The following is a 21,020-nucleotide window of genomic DNA, read 5'->3' on the forward strand; positions in this document are numbered from 1 at the left end:
GTGCAACCACTTCTCTTAACCCCTCACGGCCGGAGCTGGGAGGGTGAGGTATCGGGAGGAGCAAGGAGTAGGCTGACTTTCCACACTTTCCTTCGCCCCTCCTGCTCTGGGGTGCGAGCTGCCCCGCTGCCTTTGTGCGTGCGTGTCCCCGGCGCCCGGCCGCGGGTCCTGACACCGCGGCGGCGGCGGCAGAGCAAAGCGCGTCCCGCGTGGGGCGGCCACGCCGCCGCTCCAGCCACCCGCGGACAGCGATAAAGAACCACCCCGGAGCAGGAGCAGGAGGGATGCCCCCCGCCCGGCGTGCAGGGCTCCCACCAGGCCTGCTCTCCTCCCGCCCAAGTGTTTCAGGAAAGAGAGGGCGGCGGGGGAGGGACGGAGGCGAGGACGAGCCCCCCCCGGCCGGGGCGGCCCGTACCGCGCCGCAGCCGGGACACTTCGGCGCTCCCGAAAGGGCACCCCGGGGGAGGCAGGGCGACACGGGCAACCGTCGCGACAATCACACGCGCCCCGGCACCGGCTTGGAGAGTCCGGTCCCCCGTCCCCGCTCGCAACCGCCAGAGCCACCCCGGGACCCCGGCCCCAAACTCTTGCTGGCTCCAGCCTCGTCACTTCCCCGGCACTCCTGACCCTGGGCAAGGGGACACGGACACACACACACACACACACAAACCACCTCCTGGGGTAGGAGCTGTCAGCAGAAAAAATAATTTTTAAAATCATTCTCCCTCCCCCCACCCCCCCGGCCCAATAATTTTAAATAATTGCCCGAGAGACGAGAACCACCAAACCCCGGGTGGCCGGTGCTGTTGTGCGGCTTTTTACGAAGCTGATTTTTTTTTTTTTCGGGGGGGAGGGGGGGAATGACTCTGAGCAAGTGCAATTGGCAAGGTCTGAAGGTGGAAGGGGGGGGGGGGGGGGGAGCGCTTCTGGCAGCGGCTCGTCTCCAAGCAAAAACATGCCCCCGATGCAATGTCAGCTCGCAGAGGTGCGGGGTGGGGAGGGGGGGGGCTCGCTTTACCTGGTCAGCTCAGAACCGCAGGCAGGTTAATCAGGTGAGTCGTCGGGGATTTTAAAGAAGCCGAAGCCGGTTTCTTTGCTAGGAAAGTCTACAACACCATGCAGGGACATTGCAAAATCTTTACACACGCCTCCTTTAACTGGGCTCCCGCGACCTCCGCCGGCGAGGGGGGAGCCGCCGGCGGGCTGCAGGCCGGTGGGGGCGGCGGCGGCGGGGCGGGGGGCGCGGGGGGCGGCGGGGCGGCGGGCGCGGCCCGGCGGGCGGGCGGCGGCGGCGGCGGGCGGGGAGCGGCGGGCTCGGGCCCGCGTCCCCGGCCCCGGCGGCCTCCCCGGGCCTCCCTGCCGCCTTGGTAGCGCCGGTCCGCACTCGGCCTGACCCGGGACGTCACGCCGCCTGTCTGTTTTCTCAATGATAACTTGGCAGGAGAAGGGGGAAAGCGGCCGGGTTTTTCCTGGGCTCGTTACCGGGTACGTGCACGTTTCTTCTGCATGCGGGTTTTTTTTTTTTTAATTTTTTTTTTTTTTAATAATAAAAAGCCGGGACAGGAAATCCGGGGCGCGGCGGGGGCTGCCGCCCCGCGATGGTGGCGGCCGCTCGCCGGCGGGCGCGGGGGAGCGGCGGCGGGGCCGAGGGGAGCAGGCATGCGTTCATCTTTTTGTCTTTCATTTTACCTTCAGGGTGACATTCAGTGCCAGGCGAGCCTCGCCGGTCACCGCCAAGTCCCACCTGGAAAGAAAAAAAACCAACCCCCCACCCCCCCAAAAAAACCCCAAAAAAACCAAAGAAGAAAAAAAAAAAAAGAAAACTAGGGAACACGGTGTGCGGGGAGGGGGTGCCGGCCCCCGGCAGCCCAGCCCGGATGCGGGCGGCCGGGTCCTGCGGCGGCGGCCGGGACACCTCGCCCCGGGGATGCGGGGACACACGGAGGCACGCACACGCCGCCAGCCGCCAGCAGGCCATTAGCCGAGCCACCGCGGGGGGGGGACGGGGGGCGGGACGGGGGGGGCACCAGGAAAAAAAATAAAGAAAAAAGCAAAAAAAACCCCAACCCAAACTACCCGAAATGCAAGAGGAAGGTAGGCGACAGTAACGCTGCCGGCGGTGCAGCCGCTGGTGCCGTGCAGGCCCGGCGCCGCACCGCCCCCCCCCCCCCCCCCCAAATCTCCTCCAAGCCTCTGCAATGGAAGGCTGGGGGTGGGGGGAGAGGGCCCCGACGGCCAGACCCGTACGGCAGCGGGCTGAATTTGGGGTGCACCCGTGCTCCCCGTGGGCTGCGGGGCCGGAGGAGGCAGGGCGGTAGTTTGGAAATGGGCTAGCACAATGGCGTCGCTGCTAGGGAGAGCAGGAGGCTGGCGCAAACCCTGGCGGGGTGTAATCACGGGTGTTCGAACCATCTCTCCTCCCTGCCTCTGCTGCTAAGGTTGCGGAGCATCTACTTGTGAAAGCAGGGCGTTTTTACGTTAAAATAGGGAGCGCGCTTAGGCCTGCAGCCACCACCGAAGTCGGCGTGACCGCCGTGCACGCCGTGAGTGCTGTTAGCAGTAATGGTAGGGGCTGGCAGGCCACCTGCATCTGCTTGCCTTGATTTTTGTACTTTCAAAAGGCAAATCCTGTAAGTCTACATGAATGGCCCTGCTGAATTCAGGGGGCCTTTTACATGCCGGATTTAACTCGCATGCAAAAGTATTTCCAGAGCTAGGCCTCGCTTAAAGAGAAACTATCCGTGGTAGCTCAGATTTAAGTGCCTCTTCAGCTAAAGATCAGTTGTTATACACGCACTGTTGGTATCCCAAACTGCTGAAACGCCACAGCACCTGCACAGTGACCACAGAGCGTCCCAGCAGCACCCAAAGTCAAGTTTACCTGTTCCATGCTGCGTTTTGCACCGCCTATTTTAATAACAAGATACAGCACTGCCAATGCACAGGTAACTAGCACGGTGGAACTCCTGAAGGGACACGCTAGCAGGGCCGAAACAAAATTACTTTTTGCAGCTGCCTCAATTCAGCCTTAATATTAGTGTTAACACTTCCGTTTTCCTCATTTAAATATAATAAAAGGGAAAATTGCCTTTGCTTAATATTATTACTAAGCAGGTTTTGCTATTCCAGTTTTTATAAGGAGATAAAGTCAGGGAGAAGTTAGTGTACAACCTTTTCTGTTGCTGGACTCTGTGCTGTCTAACAGCACCTTATTTTAAATGGTGAGATAATCTGTTGCAAGTGGAAAAAGAGTCTGGGGAAAAGAAATCCTTCTCAGAATATAGTACAGTCCAAGCATCACTTTAAGGAGCCTGAAACTGAAAGCGTTTTTTGCCTCTTTTTTTTTTTTTAAACCCAAGCTACTCAAGGTGCTTTCTGGCTGGGCTAGAAAGACAAGTTTGTTTCATGTTTCTGTTTTGGAATTGTTTTGAACTGCTTTTAGACTAAATTCTTACCTGCCTTAAGTATACTGTCTCAGCAGAGTACATTACTGATAAATTTTTTTGTAGACTTGAAAAGAGTTGCATACAACTTGATTGTTGCCTGTCTTTCACCATTCATTTTTAAGTGAGGCTCTTCTGATTGATGTGGGAAGTTTGTTTAAAAGGATGAAGGGTATGGCATAGCTACCCAAGACGCTACTTGGAATTGTTCCATACCTCAGCTAACAGGGAGATTTTTACTTGTGATTGTTACACTTTTAAAAGTGAATTAGTTAATCAAATTGCTATTTTTGGAATGCACTTAAAGGGGTGTTAAAATGCGTTAATTTCATTAAAATAAATGAGCAGATAGTCAACAAAACAAGTATTAGTCAAATAAGCAAGATCTCACCTATGGAGCCATAATCAGCCCTGAAATCAACTGAGTTGTGCTTCTCTACAGCATATTTAATTTGGCCTCTGCAGTTGCATGGCTGACGCTTTATTTGGTTGTCAAAGGTGTGTATATTAAAAATGTGTGAGCCATGCTTCTTCTCCAGTGTGATTAACCTCTGAAGTTAAATTCACCTGTTTTCCATATAGCTCAGCTGCTCAGTCCTATCGCATATGCAATTTTTGGTGTGCGTCCACACCAGAGGTGCAGAGAGGCACTCCCAACCCCGGTATTAGTCTAAGGGACGCGAGTTCTATCTGAAGCGAGGGTGTGATGAAGTGTATTTCAGCAGAGGCTGTGCCCAGCCCCACTGTGTGTATGCTCCAGTTAATAGGTTGTACTGAAGTCTCTGCTACCGTCTTTCATTACTGCTGTTACTCATACCAGTGAGAGTAAAGGAGAGGTTGGTATGTCTATAATCACACATTTATTTGCTATGTAGATATATCCTAAGAGCCTCTCAGCCCAGGAGAATTATGCCGGAATAAGGTCAGATGTGAATGCAAAGCAGAACAGTGTTCAAATAGTTCATTCACTCCGGAATGGCCGAGTTGTTTCCTGGTTTCACTTAATCCACTTTCAAAGTGGATTAAGAGAATTCAAGAAAGTGAATCCTTACGCTGGCATAAGATTTGTCTACACATGGTTTTAATCGAGAGTAATTACGGCAGCATACCTAATAAGTGTTTCGGAATAATTTTGTGTGTAGACAAGTCCAAAGTCCCACAGGTGAAAACAACAGTCTTTCTGTATAAGATGAGGTTAATGTAGCCCAATGTTTGACCTACTTCTTTCCTTGTGAAGCATATTTAATTCATTACAGGTTTTTCTTTCTCAACAAAACTCCCACAACAGCTATGTATTTATGATCAATTCCAGGACAGCAATGCCATGTGTACACCACTAAAAATAAACAATTTAACCAGTATATACTCTGAGTACTTTCTCAACTGCTTTAAAGTGGACAATAGGCTCTTTACTGGAGAAAATATCAGCTTCTCAATCATAAATATTTTGAGCGGGTTGTTATAAACAAAAGGAAAACAAAAACCAAAGCTCTGCTCTGTCCCCTTAAGCACCCATGGCCTATTTGTACTTTGCATACTATTCAAAGCAATAGCACCCATTCTAATTCAACAATATCAGTTCCTGAACGAGGAAGTTCCTGAAACAAAGGGTTTGCAGAACAACAGGGCCTTCAGAAGGCACCTTAAGAATAGAGCTCTAATTTATTGTTTGCTTACAAGGATCTGAATCAGGAAGAACCTACCTGAAACTCAGGCAGCTACTCTGCTCTGAATCAGGTGTATTGTATCTCTACTGGCCTACAGGAAAGTTACCAAAATGATAATGAGAACATACAAGTTTTTTTGCAACTTTGTGCCAAGCAGAAAGTTTGTCAAATGTCATTCAGTCTCATTCTGTGCCACAGACCTCCATGGGAAGAGAGGTGACTCTGACATGAATTAAAACTCCTAAACTTTCAACTCAAGTTTATTGGGGTTTGGGATTTTTTTTTTCGGGGTGGGGGGGGGGACGGACGGGGGGGACACGACGGGGGACGAGGGACGAGAAAGAAATTATGTAAGCTCAGCAAGTAAAACAGCCAATTTTTTGGGAAGAAGCATAAATATAAAACCAAGATGGTACAAACTGCTGACCCTTCAAACATTGGCATGGGAAAAGCCAATAACAGCTATGAAGATAAAAAAACCCCGACTCCTACTTTGTATGAAAGGCTATAATGTGGGAAGGCATAGGGTACCCAGGGTCTTCCTTTATGCAGCTGAAGTAGCCCTGATACTCTGTGTAACAGGCCACAAATGATGCCATGCACAGGATTCTCGTTCCTAAGCTCAATCTGTGATCATGAGCATGGCTTTGCTCACCTGTGCTGGTCTTGGTTGAGGACGTAGGGAATAGGGAATTTCATGTACATGTCCCTCATGCCAAACCTGCTTACCTGAGTGAGAGGCTTTCTGGTAAGAAAGTTTGCATTGAATAAAGAAGGTAAAACACAGATAAACATAGAACAAGAAATAAAGTTATTCTTTAATTCTGTCGTGCTGGGTAACTTTGACCATGGGCCTAGACTTGATATTAAGGCTTAAACTAGACTAAGATTGAAGGCAAGGAGAGTTTTGGCCCATATAGGAGCATGCCTGATCTGAAATTCCGCTTGTACAAACAATTGGATTAGATTATTTTACACTCTGCTTCCACTGAGAGGTCTCTGAGCATTGGAGCCACCAGCAGTGGTGGGGTATCCTGGCTCTCCCCCACTCCTGTCATTACCAGGAAATTACTCATTCTGTGAGGAAGGTGTCTTTAAATCTCCGAGACGATGGCACAACACGCAGAAGAGGAAATCTCAGTGCACAGCCAATGATATGAAATGAAGGATCCTCTATGAGAACTGGTTAGTAGTGCCAATGTTTAGCATTTGTCATAACAACCACCGACTGTTGTTTTTTTGTTCTAACAATGTGAATTATGCATTAAACATTAATACAAGCAAGTGTACTTTTCTTTTGATCTTCAAGCATAATCATTTCTAATGAGAGTTTATACATGAGCATCGAAACAAATCCCTGAGTCATGTGAATTTACATTGGTTTTACTCTGTGGGAAAGATATCCCACATGGGTTACTCATGTCTGTAAAACAACATAAATCAGAAGAAAAAATGAGCTTCCATTTGGCTGATGGAACGTAAATATCTGTATAGACATTTGCCTTGTACACTATTGGTAATGCAATGTTAAAAAGGTGGGGCCCTCACCTAATACGAGATCCAAGTCTACTCAGAATAAGCAAGCTCACCTCTTAGCTTCTGCAGTCTGGCCCCTAACAAGAGTTGAGCCTGGTGTCATAGGAATTTGAACTAACTCTGTGAAGTAGTAAAGGGATCAGAATTTGGCTTGCCTGATGGAGACCAAAGTTGCCAAGCTGCCATCAGCAAGTAATAATATTGCTTACACATAGCAGACAAACTACAGTGCTAAGCGGCACCTTTCCCGATGCCCTTGACAGCCGGCTGCGGTACAAGGTCCGGACCAACTCTAGAGCCTGCTTGGCCATATCTGATATCTGCTCCTCTCATTTTAACATCAGTCAGAAATATTGCATTCCACGAAAATATAAACACTATGGATTGTGTAACTGCCAAGACAGTTACTTAAAATACAAACAGAATCTAAGCCCTTTCCCCTTTCACACGCTACACAAATATTAAAATAACCAGCGATTAGCAGTCTGCACTTAAGCAACCATGCTGTATTTGCGAAGTATACACGACATACTGGGGAAAGTACCAGTACAAAACAGTATGTGATGGGCCTGATTCCTGGGTGTACAGGTGCTGACGACAAGAGTTCCAAAATGCCTCTCCAAAACATCTCAAAGGCAAAGGCTGCCGAAGAGGAATGGCTGCCAAGAAGGTTTAATGGCAGACAGGCTCTGTCTATGATTCAGGTTATATCTCGGGGATTCTCAAAAGCCCATTAATGTATTTTATTCTTAATATGTAAGTGCTAAAGGAGTCTTGGAAGCCAGAGATCCAGGATTACCCCACATAATTCAGTGTTCTTACAGGAGGCTACAGTGATGCTCCCTGCTGCTCCTTTTCCCTGGCCTGAATAACCTTAAACAGTGATGGCAGAGCTTCAAAAGGAAGAGCAGAAGCCTACGCATAGAATAGTTTATAGACTGGAAGAAGGAGGAACATGAAACCCTTCATCGATGAGCTTGAATTCTCTTAAGTGTTATGTTTTATATAAAGACAGAGGAACTGACACTATTGCAGTTGAGAAGAAAGTACCTGTGAGACTCCATTACGGAAACCCAACACTGTACGGATTAAGCCTTCCCTGAGGTTGCAGAATTTCACCTGGCATATGCAGTCAAAAGATAAATAGGTCAATATTGGATCTTAAACCATTTTGGACTGAAGGACCTCAACTACCTCAACTCCATCTAGACCCTGCTTGAAGGACATTGACAGTATCCACTTTTAAAAGTTCAGTGAGTCTTCTGACTTCTCAAAATGTGTCAGTACATCCCAGGCACACATAAAAAGCTGTGCTTGCAAAGATGTGATAGATATAGGTAGAAAATGGTGTACAGAAGCTTGTAGGAAGGCCTTTCTTAGCATTGGTCAGGGTGACAAAGCCTGTTGGACCACGGGTTCCAGGGCTGCATTCACAGCCCTGGAATGCCGGCTGGAAACACTCCCCTGTAATTTAGCTCATTTCATGTGCATTAAAGATGCTCATTTCTAGAGCCCTGAGTGAAATGAGCTGATACTGAACCCATCCTCGCTCTTACACCTGCGGGCCTCTAGCAGGTGGCCAGGAGGCTGGTGGGAACGAGAGGACACAAGTTTTAATCTAGTTGTTCAGGATGGAAAATGATGAGAAAAGTGAAAAGATCTTATTCCGCAGACCAATGCATTTACTTATATTTAACTACTTAACCCCAGTCAGAACCCCGAATGCCATTACTGCATATGAATGTCACGGTATGGTGATGTCTTATTCAGTAGTTACCTGGTAAGAGCCACAAACTAGAAACCAGATATGCAGCCAGTGAAAGCTGACATAGCTCTCATGAAATCAGTGGAGCCATACCAATCTATACCAGCCAGGGATCTGATCTTCTAATAAAAAATTGAGAAACTGCATTTTTTTTCTGTGATATTTTGGTCTATTATACAGCAACAGCAATAAAACTATGAGTTTTTATATAGTCAAGACAGAAGCAGAAACAAAGCAAAATCTTTAGCAATGAAATCCTACAACCACATTATTACATATTTCAGCGTTGGAGCCACGTGGATTACTGCTTAATTTTAGGGCAGCAAGGTAAGCTTGTTTTCTTGCCTTAGTCTTTTCAGTCACCATTAGGGCTGCAACCTTCCCATCCTCTATGTGAGTTAATTGCCTGGTGCCATCCCCAGGGAGAGGGGGAGAAGTTACACGGTGGGTGTTTTTCCATGGGCGGATGTCTAAATGTGAAGGGAAACAATTGAATTTTAATGACAATTTGGGGACTCTTGAGGTTAATTTCTGGACAGCACAGAAATTAGGGGGGCTTGCTGCTGCCAGGAGCTGTCTTCTCTCATCTCCTGCTGATGTTAGCAGGATTACAGGTGCTCAACTTTTTGCAGAAATAAGTCCCAAAATACCAGGTCCTTATCTCAAACTACAAAAGGCAGGGCAAGAGACCTGCTGCCATCGGGTCCAACCGAGTTGCCCCAATGTCAATGCAGAACAATTTCTAATTAGGGTAAAAATTAGGGTAACTGCTTCAGATTTACACTACCAGGGATGTGTTCTCATTAGGCATTTATAGCATAGTAGCATTGTTCGGGGTAAGAAGGTAGTTTTGTTAGGTGCTGGACAAAACATTTAGTGAGATAAGGTTCCTGCATCCAAAAGCCCTACAAAAATGATTGCGGAGGGAGTGTAGCAAACAACGGGATATCCTGGGAAGTACACCAGTAATTGCAGCAAAGGCAGCCAGCTACAGAGCCTTTTCCTACACACAAGGTAATGATAATTTTGCCAAGAAGGCAAGTTGTTTATTTCCTTTTTGGATATGGTATTTCCATTGCATTACAGAATCACAGTTCATTAATAGCTTACAAACACGAGGTTTATAAAGCTTTAGAAACCTTGTCATATCTAAGACAATATGTCCCAATTTACCTAAATCTCTATGAAAATGTGTCATCTAACAGGGGTGGGGGAGGGGGTGGCGTTTGTGGTTTTGTTTGTTTATTTTAAAATAAGTTTAGTAAAGGAGCAATAATTTTTGGTCTTGTTTTTGTCGTCTTAGGAGATTCAGGAAGGATTATAAAGGATAGTCCCCAAATCTGAACACATCTACTTGTAGATAAATAAATAGAAAAGATGAAAAAGATGTTTCAAAATAGTGCCAGTCATTTAATCTGCTCTGTAGTTGGATGGCAGAGTTTCAACCATTTTCACCAAAACAAGGAGACCCACTGCAGAGTCCTGTCTTTTCAATTTTGGGCAAGACAATCATAGCCCCGAACAGGTCATGAAAGGGATCAGCCTTCCCCATGTTACCCCTCTGCTCAGATGGCAGCTCTGACCAAAAAAGACAAGAAAAGAGGACAGACGTAGCCACCTGGCATTGCCTTCTTGCACAGAACGAAGCAAGCAGGGGAGGAGGGAGCTGCTGTTCAGTCAGGTGCGGCAGAACTCGCAAGCCAGGCTGCTGAGCTGGAGCATGTCCTCCGAATGGGCTTCCGCGGGGGAAGGCATGGAGAAGCTGATGCTGGGGAACTGCTTGTCTTGCAAACACTTCTCTATCCCCACTTGCCTTCTGCTACGAGTCGGCTAAGCACGCCTCTTATTTGGCTGAAAATTTTTAGTCTGGTGTTGAGTATATTAGAGTCTGCATCCACCAGCACACTACAAGGTGTACATAAAACATCATTGCCGGGCATGTTCTTGAAGATCCCTTACACTGAAGCCACTTCTCATTTTAGTTACAGGCGAATTAAAAGAAACCTCAGGGAGGCTGATATTACTGACTCTGATATTCAAAGCAGCTTTTCCTAACTGACTAATACTGTTCTTTATATACGCTGCCCAGAGTTCAGATGTATCCGTTATTTTCTCTATTCACTTATTTTAACAAGGGTAATTTTACTTAGGCAATTTTTTGCACTGTACAACTGGATACTATGGTACAGTTCATTACATTAGAGCAATTTTACTAGTTAGGAGACTTCATCATAATGTTTTGCCACTAAAGTTCTGCTGAGAAGAGCCACTAGCTCATGAATGCTCCATCCAAGTCCCTCTGGAGCCATCCTGAGAGCTTTAGTGATCCCTGTACTAGGCCCCCTGTGTTTATCAGGCTTGAGTGCAACCCAAACAGGCACAGTCTCAGCCCCTGCTCTGAGTCCCTGGGACATGAGCGTTCAGCTAAGACTACAGAAAAAGAAAAAACACTGCCACAATCAACAATCAATGGTTTTATATTAACAGCTATTAAAATAATGTTCCTAACCCTTGTTACAGCCAGATGCATAGCAGGATACACAATTTTGCCTAAACCAATTTTTTTTTTTGGTCTCTGTTGTATAAATAATTACTTTTTAAGAGATGGGTATATTAACTTCCAGTTGTTAGGAGACTGTTGCTCTACATTTCTACCTGTGCGGATAGGATATCACATTACTGTCTAAGTTACCATTGCGGTATACTACCCAGAGTTAACATCCAGAAAGAGTTTCTTCTATCCCAGCAATATATGCTGCTTCTTGGGACAATTCTTTATGTACAAGCCCAATGAAAATTGCCCTTCACTATTTTCCACCATGCCTCGTGGCATAGTGGGGTGCTAGTTTTCCTCCCCATGGCCTCAGTGCAACAAATTGCTGTGCAAGAGCAATTCCAACTGATTTCAGGTAATTCTGATGATACACTTACAAATACAGGAGTTAACATTCAAGAACATACTGGAAAGACAAACAGGTCTTCCAGTCTCACACAGGTGACCATAAGGTACAAGCTTTAAAAACATTTGATGAATGAAGAAGAGTGTCACAAAGCTCTTGAGGAAACAGTTGGAACAAGGTTTTAGGAGCTTGTGAAAGCATCACAAAAGGCATGTGCTTTATGAAGCTACCCCCATGTATGTAGCAGGTGTCTGCAACCTGCTCCGCATTCCTAAATCCATCGCCAACACGTCATTGGGAACTTGGGCTTCTGAGAGTTACTTCTCTCTCTGTGCCTCAGTTTCCTTACATGAAATCAAGGCTAATGTCTTTGATACCCCTTGGATGAATAGATCAAATTGACTCATTAGATGTCAAGTAATATAATCAATCACAGGTTTACAATTTCTGGTTTACCCCCACATTTTAAACTATAATATCAAAATAAGCCACTGATAAAAGTTAGGCGCAGTTGCAGAAGTTCCAGGCTGTGGAACATGAATCTCAGTGGTTTCAACAGGTGCAATCCCAAACTTACAGATCAGATGAACTTCAGTGTGATTCAAAAGACATTAGCATTCCACTGACAAGTGACTTGGTCTGTATCTTCTACTAGTTCAGGAAAGATCTATGCCAGTCCCATCACAGTCCCTCAGTTATTTTCCCCCCACTTTGAATATTTTTCTATGCATGCTGCTTGCTACAAAACAAACAATCAGAGAAACCCCAAACCCCAGCATTTAAATGTTGAATCCATTGCATGTTTTTTCCTCTTAGAGAATTTTAATTTTGACATATTAATGAAAAATTTATTGCTAGGTAATGGGTAAAGGAAGTGAGAAATAATTCAGTCACTATGGTCACTCTCACTTACATGGTTCTATTATCGGTGATCCTTCCTTACATAAATGGAGTTATGCTTACGGAAGGTGGGATGCCACAGTTTCAATAATTTCTTCCTTCTACTAAGACTGACAACTTTAGAATGATTAATTTCCTCTTTTAGGTGGCACTTCCTTTAAAGCAAGTTTGTCTCCTTGAGTAAATTTTTCCCTGGCTGTGTTGTGATACATATATATATATATACACACACACATCTCTCCATCTATATGTGTCACAGCTATCTGTATCTATCTCACTTCTTCCATTTGATAGATTTTACTACAGACTAGAGAAAGAAAAACAAAAATTACACATTTATCTACTGAGTGTATAAGAGAAGTTGGCATCACCCAAGTTAGAAGTATAAGCTCCATTTATTTCTATTTTTCCCTGAATACACCACCACCACTTACCCCAGAAGTACCTGCTGTCAGCAGCAGTGTATGTATGTGTACAGCTGCAAAATCTTTTGGTTTCCATGTGTCACTGGAAACCATCACTGGATTATTGTATTTTTTTCCCCCACAGGTAAAAGATTCAATCAGCCTAAAAAACATTTAACAGTTTCTACTGATGCAAAGGCATAATATGAAGAGCTCCAAGTATCCTTTGAACATGCAGGAGTCACTGCGCTGTATCCTACTAAAATAAACACTACTTCCAACATTTTTCAGGTAGACAAGATGGATACAGAGAGAGGAGGGAAGAAAATTATACAGGGAAAACCCAAGTTCGAAACAGAAAAAATATTTACTAATTCATAATCCAGGAGTCTGCACTATTTTCATTCCTTGGTTAAAGATCTATATTTTTAATTATAAATTTCAAGTATATTTTACATGTCTCACTCTTTTCTTGTGAGTGCAAAAATACAAAAGAATAAGGTTAAAAAAAGATGTTAAATAATGCTATAGTATGTTCGGAAAGCATTGACTGATAAGCATATGCATGGAATTACCTAGTTCAGTTCTACTTGAACATTTTCCTAACTGGAAGAAAATGTGTACGTTCCATTCTAACAGTCGTCATTAATGGATGTTAAACTTAGCAACAGTTCATTGGCAGCTTACCCAAGACTGGCATCAATGTAAGGATTTGTATTTGATACAAGTGACAAAAGAAAAAAAAAATCGTTATCCTGTATTTGGATGAAGGTTTGAAATAGTTAAACACAAAAATACCAAATATGCCACTCATGGACATGAGAACTGTTTCCATGGGTGGGGGAGGGTGTGGAGGGCAAACCTCCTCCTACATGATAAAAAATATAGAAATATTAAGTAGGAGTCTATGTAAAAATTAAGGCCTGGAACCATAGCTTTCAACAAAGAAGATTATGCTACTTCAATGTATTTCTGCACAACGAAACCAAAAGGCTAGCTGGGATTTCTGAGCCTTTCCACAATCCAAACAGTAAGAAGAAGCTATTCAAAGTCACGAGAGTTTTGGTGTTAGCTACAATGGAAACAGAACGAAGCCTTTATCTTAATCAGTTACTTAGAATGAACTTATATTGATTTATCGTCTTTTCTCCCCTCTGTGCTCAAAAAGCCAGAGCCATTCATGCGTTACTGATGTATGTTCCAAAAAACCATGCACAGGCGATAATGTACTATTCTTGCAAGTATTTTGAGGGAGGGAAAATGCATGTATTATGCCAGCGCTGTTCCTTAGGGTCATGAGTCACTGAGAAAATACAGAGGAATACTTATTTTTGTGCTTTGAATAAGAAGTCTTTTGTGACAGAATATAAATATGGGGAAGTAATTTCTAAGTTGACTACTACTCCTCTATTTAAGAGGAATGACAAATTTTGAAACAGATTAAATACTTAGATGGAAACGTGATTATCACCAGTTTTTGTTGCAAATGCATTTATCGCATTCAGTCAACATCCTAAGCATAATCGTATACCTGCATGACGAAATGAGCTCCAGATCTTTCCATACATGACGTAAAAAAAAAAAAATTATCTAAATTTCTTTTTATTCAGCAACTGAATCTTAGCCAACATGTACCACTCTTTACCACGGTTAGTGGCAATTTTACACACGTAGTAAGCACATGAGGCCTTTGTAACATTTGAAAGCCCAAGATCCGCATTATTCTGAAAACTCTTTTAGTTTTATTAACTATATACTGATAGAATAAAACACAGGCATTAACAAGAAAAAAATGATCTTTTAATTTTGTTAAGACCGAGATAAACTAATAAAAGAAAAGAAATACAATATTAAAGTTGTTAACCCTCCATTCTTAACACAACTCCTATAGCTACACACTCTCCTTTCTCTTCTGGCAAGATCTAATTTTCTGCAGGGATGTCAAGGGGACGGCTGCTCTCCATTTTCCTAAAGTTCACATGCCAGCGTCTGCTAAATGCAGTACGGCATGCTGTTTACCTTTGTTGTAAACTTCAGGCTTTTCCACTTAAGAACTGTATGAATGAATCAATATTCATTCACACCTATACCTAGAGGTATCTATTATAAAGCATACAGTGTTCATTTTTAATTTCCTTCTTATTCTGATTTTATGCCATATTCCTCTGCACCGATGCTGTTTGGAACTGCTCCGATATAAAAAGAGCAAGTAAAAATGAAAGCAATGTATTTTTTCCCTCATTTGCTGCAAGTGTTTATCAACAGATAAAGGTAATAAAAATTCAGAGGTAAAAGGTCTTGCCTGACACCTCATTTGAACAACTTGGTAGTTTAGCAAGCTACTGCAACTCAGTAGCTTTTCCCCCTGCTCTAAAAAACAGGATGACAAAATCCCAACCCATCCTTACATATTTAGGTTTGCCCTCTGAAATCCAGCACGATATTTAGTAACTCGGATTCGATGTCAGAGTTTCCAAGGGAAGTAGTAGGGGGTTGTCAGTTTTTCTTTTTTTTTTTTTTTAAAAAAAAAAATATAAAAATTTCTCACCTATTGAAAGGAAATCTACGTACGTCAGGAAAAAAACATGAGCAAAAAGGGAAGATTAATTAATAAGTGCAACCACCCTTCCTTCCATGGATGCTTTTGAGTCAGAAATTAATTTTTCTCTTGCTGCAGAAACCCTCTATTCGAACAAGTACCCACTAACATTGCTTGGCCCTCTAATCGTCGTCATTACCGAGACAGAAGCAACTGCTATTGATCACACACAGCATTCTGTAAGATCCATTTTTCCAATTAAATTTATATTCTCCTTCTTGGATGTCTGCTTTTATTTGCTTTTGAACACAATTATAGCCATACCTTTGTAAACTCCTGTGGCGATAAGTCATTTGCAGAAACTGTTGCTCTCGGTAACGATAGCTATTACTGATTATAGTATTGCTTAAGGCAGACTCCTTGTTGTAGATGGCATTGAACATTTTTACCTGGATATTGCAACAACACATTGAGAACAATGGAATATAAACAGAACAGTAAGTAACGTGGCCAGCCTCTGGATTTAAGCAATAAACTAGTAGACTTGTGTGTGGAGACACGCTCAGCTAGAAAATCGAACTACCACCAAAGCATCCGATAGCATGCCTGTATCTTTCCCTCCTTTGCTAGTGACCAATCATTATGTTCAGCTGTGAACCATGGTCCTAAATAATAAAGGTCAAAGTTTTCAAGGACAGCTTCTGGGTTTGAGTTCCCAGCTTGAAATACCTAAAGCTGGATTTTCCAGTTGCGAGGTTCCCAGACTTCTCACTGGGACTGTACCCCCTCAACGTCAGGAAAAAACAAAGCCAGAACAGGCCCCACATCACCTCAAACCAAAATCCACTTAATTTAAAAAATTGATCCTGGGGTTTAACATCTGCCAGAAGGATGGTATGATCCCTATTAGCACACGCGCGTTAAAAAAATCTCAATCTAAAACGTTTATTTAGTCAACTCCAATCTTATCTCACCTTATTTCTAAACTTTGTTTGTTTTGTCTGATATCAGAAAAATGTATACAAATTCTGGAAATTTTTCTCACCTTAATAAACAATTTTAGCCTTTTTGTGTAATACAAAAGTACTGTGAAAATAATTTTTTTTAAAAAACCATTTAATGGGATCTCTACATATATAAAAATAGTAGATTTAGGTTATGCTGCTGTAAATATTTATGGACATTCTCTCGATTACAAGAACTATGAGAATTATATTCAAGCAGCTTTTCAAGAAACGCCGAACTGCTATTATGTTCTCCGTGCATATATAGCATATAACCTAGCTCATCCATTATATCCTTGGTTATAAAGGTGGGAGCATAACAGCGCTGTTAGGGAAGTCTCCTGGAGTTCAGGGCTCAACTCCGGCTCTGTCCGTAACCTGTTATGACCTACTCCAATACACCTTATTAAAACTTCCTTTTACAGCAGCTTTCCTAATACCTAACTCACCCAAACAAAGTGTTTTCCTACTGTAACATATCGGGGGAGAGGGAAGAATCCTGTGATAACTGACAGTTGCAAAGTTACTAGTGATTTCTTAGCCCAAGGTAAAACAAGCTTGGAGTTCTCTAGCATTTAATCATGATTAGCAAGGCAGGATAAGGCTATACCACACTGTACCGAGCAAAGAGGTTTTCCGTTTCCGAGAAAGTCTTATTATTATTGTCAACACCAAATCGTGCTGTATGATCTCCCATTAACCATGCTGAAGCTGTCTTTTAAGCTGTGATGTTGCTCCATGAGGATACTCCGTCTGCTTCGAAAGAAAGCGCCAACTTGTTTAACTCCTGACAACGCTTTACCATAGTCCTGTCAAGCAAGCAGGGAGAACGCCGAAAAGAAAGCGATGAGGCCAAATCCGTCCTGGGTTTGCACAACTCAAACGAGTACGTGTGCCCTAAAATCTTAACATTCAGAAATCCTTCAACCCTGTGACCCGCCGCCTCATCTCATTACAATAAGTTCACTGATTATTATTCCGCCCCCCCCCCCCCCCCCTTCCCCACCAGAAAGGACAGTTGACCACCAGAATGCTTTCAAATGGCGAAAAAGGGGGGCGCCGGGTACCTCAGGGCTGCGCTGGGGCCATGGGAGCCCCATCTCCCCCTCCTGCCTCCGCATCGGGCCGAGCGGGGCCCGTCTCCGGCGCCACACACGGATCCCTTGGGCAGGCCGGACAAAGCGACAGGATTTGGGGAGCGGCTCGTAGCCCCGCGGAGGGACCCCCGCCCCGTTTCACCGACTCGTGGCATCCACGTATTGTAATCCCTCAGCTTTCAGCAACTTTCCTCCGCACCCCCAGCCCCCTGGAAACTTAGGGCAAACGCCGAGGAGAGGGAGAACAAAGGGGCAAAGAACAAAGAGCCGAGCCGGGGCGGGGAGAGGAAGGGGAGAGCTCCCCCCTTTCGGGTCAGCCCGGGGTCCCCTCCCGGCGCCGCCGTCCCCGGGGCAGCCCGGCCCACCCGCCACGGCGCTCCGGCCGGCAGCGTCCCCAGTGGGGGACCCCCGCGGGGGCCCCCAGGTGGCCGTGGGCCCCCTGCCCGGGCTATGAGACAACCCCCCCCCCCCACCCCTGCGAGGGCTTGCTCGGGGTCTGGCCTGCGGCCGAGGGCGAAGCGCCGCTCCCGCCGTGCCCCCCGAGAGCAAGGGGGGAATGAGCGGGCGGGGGGCTGCCCCGCTCTCCGCGCCGCGCCTCTCCGCCCGCCCCGGCCCCGCAGCATCCTCGGCGGGTGCCTGCGGGGGGTCGGAGGGGGGATGGGACGGGACGGGGACACCCACACCCCCGCCCCCCAGGACAGCAAGACGTGTCCGCCCCCAGACCCGCGGTTTTGCGGGGCGGCTCTCGGGGCTGTTCGGGACCGCAAGAAACCAAGGCGAGGCAGCTTTTCCGCTTGGCTCCAGAGGTCCCGTTCGCCTCACAGCAACGTTAAACTTTTGTTAAAGTGTCACTAAGCCCTACTTTTAGATAGCCCTCTGCCCCCACACACCCCCTTACCGAATGCCATCCTTTTCGCAAAACTCCTGCTCCCTCTATTAGCACTTAAACACCCCCGAAGGGCTGCAGGTGCCCTCGTTACCTGTTGCTATCAGACCCCTGCGCTTTTAGGGGGGCGGGGGCGGCTAGTAATTCAGTAATTCCTTTGGCACGGCGCTCCCGCTGCGCCGGCGGCACCGGGCTGTGAGAGCCCAGCCGGGGTGCAAACCCCGGGGGGCGCGTTTGGGCAGGAGGGGCAGCGCCCGCAGAAGCCGTGCGCGGTGCCCGGCCTCGCTGCCCAGCCTGAGAGGGAAGCCGAGGAGGGGGGTGGGGGAGTCACTGTGTCATTGGGTTACCAGGGGACCGCATGCACCAAACGCCGTCCTGCGACTAGCTTTTAGAGGGGCCGGGGAATTATCCTTATTCTTCTCGGGCAGGCATTTCTGAATTAAAGAGTCAATTGAGGCGGTTGTTCATTTGAATAATAACTAAAGGGACTCCGAGCTTTACCTGAGAAACTTTCAGAGTTCTTTTCTTTTTCTTCCTTTCTTTTTAATTTAAGCTAGAAGTTAGCTAACAGAACCTCACTTTCCTGAAGGCGAAATTAATCTCGCCCTAACCCGGGGGTGGAAGCACGCGGCGAGCGCGGTGCAGGGGCGGGAGGTGGGCGCCCGCGGGGAGCGCTCCCAGCCCTGCCCCGGCCTCGCCACGCACCAAACCCCGCGGGGGGCCAGAGACCCACCCGCGTCCCGCAAGCCCCTGCCGGGAGCAGCCCTCGTGAGGGAAATCACAGAAAGATGGAGAATGAGATAAACAGTTTAAAAAAAATAAAAGCCCCGGGGTTCGCAAATGAGGAGCGTGAAGTGCAGCTGTAACGCGCGTTTGCGTGAAACGCCGCCCTGGGAGCGGGAGCCCAACTTCAGCCCAGCCTGTGCCCGTAGTGAACTAAAGCCAATTACTTGCCTCCGTATAAAAGGTTTCGCGTATGGTTACATGTGAGGAAATACAAGAAGCTGATGACTCTGTTTTTGTTATGATTTAATCAAATAAATTAAAGGAGAAGGGTAGGGATACGCCCAGTTTGGGACTTTAAAAAAAAAAAAAAAAAGCATTAGTTTTAAGGGACGCTCTCTGTCCAAACCCTTTCGTGCCGCACTGAGCAAAGCGAGGTTCTCGGAGTCCAGCTCATCTCATTACTGCTGGGTGGTTGGGGTTTCTCTTTACCTCCTAATGGAGTAACCCTTCATAAGCGATTGCAATTCTGGGGGGAAAGGGTGAGTAGGTGCCAAAACAAGCTGGGGGTGGGGCAGAATTTTGCGTTTCAAGCAATTTTGCAGGCAGCGATTCTGCTTACAGCAGAGAGGTAGGTGGATACTTGAAAACATCTCCCACCGGGTTGTCCTACTTTAGGAATTCTAATTAAAACAAGGTTTAAAGATGCAAAGGAAGAGCAAGCTTCTCGCCTTATTTCCAGTGGGCGTGGGGGATACCGTCAGGCACAAAGTGCTTCCAGCTTGTTCTAACGTGCACCTTTGTTTAAAAAGGAAGGAAAAAAAATCAAGCTCGTCCTCTGATTTCAACTAATGTATTTTTAACTGGGTTTCTTTCCTCTGCTTTGTGTGATCTGATACCTACCGTGTAGCCCTGGCCCACTTTCAGCCCTGCGGGTGCCCTGTATTGTGTGCGTGTCTGAAAGAAAAGGGGAAAGTCTTCCATCTCACACCCTGGTGCCCTGTACCTGCGCTTGGGAGTGGGAGCGTGTCCAAGCTAGGGGCCAGCAAACACGGATCCCACTCCTCGCTGCCTAAGCCGAGAGGAGCCGTGACTTCGGCGGTCCAGCCCTGCTATAGCATGGCTGTGACCGTCCGGCGCCTTGAATCAATAAAGCAGCCAGTTTTTCCGACGCTTCTTTTCCACGGCTGCCTACTGAAAGGGAGGCTTTACTGCCACCTATAAATAGCGCCGGATCCAAGTCACTTTTTTTTTTTTTCCTGGCTGTTTTTTTCCCCCCTACGTAAAGCAGCAAAGTTCTAACCAAGAAACTACAAGTTCTTATTGCTGCTCTGCCCGGGCTGCCCCCCCACCCCCCCCGTGGGGCTGCGCCGGGGGTCCCCGCGCCGGACCCGGCTGCGCTGCGGCCTTGGGGGGGGAGCGAGGGGCTCCGGCGGACCCACGGCCGGACACGCACCGCCTGCCTTTGAACTTTGTTCACCGGCATGTGAGGGAGAGAGGAACAAATACCGATACTCACCGCGCTCTTTGGCTTTCCAGGTGTAACTCCGTCTCTCCCTCTTCTTTGTGTATAAATGAGCAGAGGTTATATCCCGGGCACACCGTATAATGCCCTGGATAACCCCGACCCTGTTAATTTAATGCTACGCTAACCTGAGAGTGTGTGATTGGAGCTCAAGTGTTGGTTTCGAAAAGCGTCTCTCCATGCTGGAAGCAAATTCGCCTTCTCTGCCCACACCCCGCCTTCCCACGCGAAGAGTCTCCCAGCCCTGCATTCCTCCGCAAACCCGGGACACCTACCTTTTCGAGAGCCACGCTTCCCATTACAGATTGCATCCCCCCCCCCCCCCCTTTGAATCAACCGTGCCATTTCCTAAACCCACGTGCCGTGCCCTGCCTGCTGCGTGGGGCTTGATTTCACACACTGTGCCACGCCGAGGACTGGAACTGCCCTGCAAAGCACCGAGACCTCGCGTGCGGGAAGGAGCCGGGCGTGCGGGGGACGCGCCGCAGCCACCCTCGCACCCCGCGGGTGTAGATGCGCCATCGCCGGGGAATGGGCGGCGGGGGCCGGGGCGCTCCCCGGCTCCCCAAAACGGCGGGCAGAGCCCGAGGGACCGGGCTGCCCCCCGAGCGCTTCCCACCTGCCTGTGCGG

General features: G+C 46.7%; 1 protein-coding gene and 1 long non-coding RNA gene across 16 annotated transcripts in view; one reads left to right on the top strand and one right to left on the bottom strand.

Annotated features, from left to right (window-relative positions):
• Positions 1 to 21,020, bottom strand: part of ESRRG (estrogen related receptor gamma) — a 404,109-nt gene that overhangs the window by 382,401 nt on the left and 688 nt on the right. For 4 of the 15 annotated variants that reach the window (XM_064446259.1, XM_064446251.1, XM_064446248.1 and 1 more), the window contains exon 1: positions 20,384 to 20,579. The exons of 4 other annotated variants lie outside the window; for them this stretch is intronic. The gene's annotated coding sequence lies outside the window, so the exon portion shown is untranslated. Of the gene's footprint in view, positions 1 to 1,018; positions 1,142 to 18,235; positions 18,257 to 20,383; positions 20,580 to 21,020 lie in introns of those variants that run through there. 7 more of the 15 variants (XM_064446257.1, XM_064446252.1, XM_064446247.1 and 4 more) reach the window with 5 other exon arrangements.
• On the top strand, positions 1,279 to 2,179 carry LOC135312482 (uncharacterized). Its single transcript, XR_010372034.1, has 2 exons — positions 1,279 to 1,485; positions 1,696 to 2,179. It is a non-coding gene; the product is annotated as an uncharacterized LOC135312482 (long non-coding RNA).

This window comes from Phalacrocorax carbo, chromosome 3 (genome assembly GCF_963921805.1).
Source record: "Phalacrocorax carbo chromosome 3, bPhaCar2.1, whole genome shotgun sequence".
In the NCBI taxonomy this organism is placed as follows: Eukaryota; Metazoa; Chordata; class Aves; order Suliformes; family Phalacrocoracidae; genus Phalacrocorax; species Phalacrocorax carbo.